The 4,552-nt window shown below is 36.3% G+C and overlaps 1 pseudogene; it reads left to right on the top strand.

Moving 5' to 3' along the window:
• The first annotated feature begins 2,298 nt into the window (after positions 1-2,298).
• Positions 2,299-3,451, top strand: LOC101700270 (F-actin-capping protein subunit alpha-2 pseudogene; annotated as a pseudogene).
• Positions 3,452-4,552: the final 1,101 nt, after the last annotated feature.

Here is a 4,552-nt window from a genome sequence, read left to right on the forward strand (position 1 = left end):
TAAGACATTAAATATGGACAGTCCCTCAATTCATGGTTTGAGAATAATGTGACCTTGGTTCGAAGGATTGATCAAGAAAGGAAAATAATCAGCTAATTTTACCTATGAACATGTACAAATGCAGCTGGATAAGTGGTTTAAACATTATCATTGACTTTTCCAGCAGAGGGAGCATAGACAGCATTCATCTTTCTGGCATCTTTTTAAGTCTGAATTAACAGACCTGTTGGATGAGGTTCTGATCCAAGAAACACACTAGTGCTCTTTAGTGCTAGTCAGGTTGATACTTGTTACAGGTTGAATTGCCTCCTTCAAATATATTGAAGTCCTAACCTCTGGTATCTATGAGCATCACTTTATTTGGAAATAAGGTCTTTGCAGATGATGAAGTTAGGAGAGGTCATTAGAAATGGCCTTGATCCAATATGATTGATGTCTTTATTAAAAGGAAAAGTTTGGACACAAATATGTGGACGCAGGGAGAACATTGTAAGAAGAGGGAGGGAGGGAGGATTGGAATAATAAAGCTACAAGCCAAGAAACACTTCAGACCACAAGAAGCAAGGTAAAAGATGTGGAATAGATTCTCTTTCAGAGTCCTCAGAAGGAACCAACTCTCCAAAACCTTGGTTTTGAAAATACGGCTTCTTGAATTGTGAAACAATGCACTTCTGTGATTTCAGCTAAACCTGCTTTGTACTACTTTGTTATTGCAGCCCTAAAAAAACCCATTATAATACTGATAATCTTAGCTCCGAGGCAAGATAACATCTCCTCTTTCCATGACATGTTAGCTTGCAAAAGTGAGGTCTTCCTGCTTCTGTTAAGTGGGTTAGTTTACCTTTTATTCATTCCTGGGGAGGGGCATATTTGTCCAGCTTGCTCTTGCATTTTATGGGCTTCACCAGGTAGAGGTCTCAGCAAGGATACTGCATAGGATTTCACTTTTCCAAAATTATACATTGGTGCAGGTCTCCTCTGGTGAAAAGATTTGGCTGGTGCTCATATTTTTCCACTCTGCTCCTGTATGAATCAGAGAAGCTAGACCAGTGATTCTCAGCTATACAGTGTGAATGAGGAATATTCTCTTACCATGAATGCCAGATTTACTAGAAGTGAGTGGGCAGCAAAATACATTTTTTCCAAAGTGTATTTGGTATTTTAATGCTGTAGTCATATTTTCCTGTTTTTTACTTTTTAAAAATAATTATAGATACATAGGATGCTGTTTTTCCACTTGTTTTGACATTTCAAATATGATAGTTGAAGTATGTACTGATTTACTTGGGCTGTCATTATACAGTAGTACAAACTAGGTAGCTAAAACAACTGAAATTAATGGTCTTGCAGTTCTGGAGATGAGAAGGCCAAGGAAGAAGATATCAGTAGGGTTGGTTTCTTTTGAGGAAATATCTGTTCCATACCTTTTACCTAGCTTCTTGGGTTTGCTGCTAGGTTTTTACCTAGTGGGTTTGCTGGCAATCTTTGACATTCCTTGACTTATAATTTCCAATTTCTGCCTTCATCTTGTGTGTGTTTTTGGGGGTTTTTTTTGGTACTGGGGATCGAACTCCAGACCTTGTGCTTGGGAGGCAGGCGGCAGCACCACTGAGCTAAATCCCCGGCCCTTCTGCCTTCATCTTGATGTGGAATTTTTGTTGATGTGCTTACCTGTGTCCAAATTTCCGTTTTAAATAAGGACACAGTCATATTGGCTTTTGTTACACTCTAATGGCCTTCTGGCTGTGCAGGGCTGGATTCTTCTCATTTATCCCTCCATAACCCACTGTTTAGTACCTTTATAAAATTTATTTTTAATTTTAACTATAATTTAAATTTTTTTTTACCTGTACATTGTTAGTCTTTCTATACTAAACTATGAAGGCAGAGAATATAATATGTTCTGTTCAGTGTCTGGTACATAGCATAATGTTGGTGGTTGTTGAATAAATAAGTGCATGAATGAAAAAATTTATGATGGAGGCGTGGTGGTATCAAGATAAGTGGTTCCTCTTTTAATATTTTTCAATGTTGGCTATTACACTATTCCCATAGATTCTATTAATGAGTGCAGCATTTTGTTATGATGTGTTTCCACTAAAGATGATAAGAGTACTACATTTTGTTTTGCCTAGTTTTACTAATGTGGATGATGATAGCTGGTAAAATCTCTGTGCTTTGATCTAATGCTGGGGCTACAGTGGCTGATCTTCACATGTTGATCACACAGTCTTGAAGATAAAATTTTAGGGCCTAGGCGTCCTGCTCCTCCTTGGTGGGGGTGTGTGGCTTGGAGGACCGCGCGGAAAGGGGGAAGTCAGGTGGCCGCTGCCACCACCGCCACAGTTTGTCGCCAGCAGGAAGATGGCGGATCTGGAGGAGCAGCTGTCTGATGAGAAGGTACATATAGCAGCAAAATTCATCATTCATGCCCCTCCTGGAGAGTTTAATGAGGTTTTTAATGATGTTTGATTACTGCTTAATAATTACAATCTCCTGAGAGAGGGAGCGGCCCATGCATTTGCACAGTATAACTTGAATCAGTTTACTCCAGTAAAAATTGAAGGTTACGAAGATCAGGTATTGATAACAGAACATGGCAATTTGGGAAATGGAAAGTTTTTGGATCCAAAAAATAGAATCTGTTTCAAATTTGATCACTTAAGAAAGGAAGTGACTGATCCAAGACCCTATGAAGCAGAAAATGCAGTTGAATTATGGAGAACTTCTGTAGAAACTGCACTACGAGCATATGTAAAAGAACATTACCCAAACAGGGTCTGCACTGTATACGGTAAAAAGATAGATGGACAGCAAAACATTATTGCACGCATAGAAAGCCATCAGTTCCAAGCAAAAAACTTTTGGAATGGTTGCTGGAGGTCAGAGTGGAAGTTTGCAGTCACGCCTTCAACCACTCAGGTAGCTGGCATCTTGAAAATTCAGGTTCATTATTATGAAGATGGAAATGTTCAGCTAGGGAGTCATAAAGATATACAAGATTCCCTAACAGTGTCTAATGAAGTACAAACAGCAAAATAATTAATAAAGATTGTGGAAGCTGCAGAAAATGAATATCAGACTGCCATCAGTGAGAATTATCGGACAATGTCGGACACTACTTTCAAGGCCTTACATCGACAGTTGCCACTTACATGTACTAAGATTGATTGGAACAAGATCCTTAGCTACAAGATTGACAAAGAAATGCAGAACGCATAAGATGAATGTTGCATGTCTGGATCATTTTAGTAATCTTTGCACTTAAAAGAATTACTGCAAAAGTGTTCAGAACTGTCAAGCTGCCCAGTCACATGGGCTATTGCCACTTAAAATCAGTGTAATTAATTAGTTTGGTTAGAGCACAAAAGTTAGCTAATCAACCATTATTTTCTTTACTTTTGTTTGAAGAGGATTGAAAAAAATGAGTTTAGTTTAAATGTCTTTTACTTTCTGTTTTTCCTTTCTTTGTTACAAGGAAGAGCTGATTCCTCTACTTTATGGTTAAAATTTTTGAAGTATTGCAAAAATATTTTACTTAGTATAACCCTAAAATTGTTGTCTTTTGACTTATGAAATGGGTAACTTTTGACAATTCTTTTTAATGGGATCAGTAATAGACATTGTAGAGTAATGTGGTTGATGGACTTAGCCGTATATGCTGCTGAAGAAATTGTCTACATTTTTCCCTTCACCTCTTCCACTTATGTAAGATTGACATTAGAGGGAAAGCATTTTCTACATCAATTGTGTTTAAACCTTTCAGTAAAGTTATTTAGCTAGCTTAGTGTTTAACTAAACTTTTTAAAAACAAGGCCAAGAGCTATTGCTGTTTTGAGATTCTGAAATTAAATGAAAATACTTATCTTATAAATGCATTCAATGCTTTTTTTCTTGTGACAGTTATGCAAATTAGCTTGAATTCCTTATGTCCCTGAGTTATTTTTATCATAAAGCCACAAATATAGTATAACAAGGCAAACTGTAATATATGTAATTCTGAACTCATGACCATGTCTCAGTTTATTTTTTTCCTTGGATTGAAATGTACTGAAATTCAGTGTAACATTAAAATGCAAACTTTCCTATTTACTTGAGTAGAAAAATCACTTAATAGTGAGTCATATACTATTTTTAAATACTTTCTTTGGATATTGTAATTCTTAACTGGTTGTAAATTAGGAAAGCTGGGAGTACATATGGTGTGTAGTCACAGTCTTAAGTCTTTTCATCTTCCTATGCATCATAAGCATGTCTGTGATATTTTAAGAAATCGATATATTAATACTACAGGAATTTCAAACCTGTGGTGAATGTTAGTATTTACTATAAGAAGTTGGGTGGATTTGTGGTTTCATTCAATAGAATTTTGCTTCTTATACTTGAGTGAAATCTGTTCCTCACATTCTTGCAAGCATCTGGGCCTGGAAATTTTTTTAAACACCACTTTTATTATGTACAATAAAATATTTCATTAGCTTGAATTGTATAGATTTTCTAAAATTCAGTGAAAGCATGTTTAATTTCTTTTTAAAAATCACCATTGGGCTTT

This window comes from Heterocephalus glaber, unplaced genomic scaffold (assembly GCF_053883595.1).
Source record: "Heterocephalus glaber isolate CG9 unplaced genomic scaffold, H.glaber_assembly_v1.0 deba00001550, whole genome shotgun sequence".
NCBI lineage: Eukaryota > Metazoa > Chordata > Mammalia > Rodentia > Bathyergidae > Heterocephalus > Heterocephalus glaber.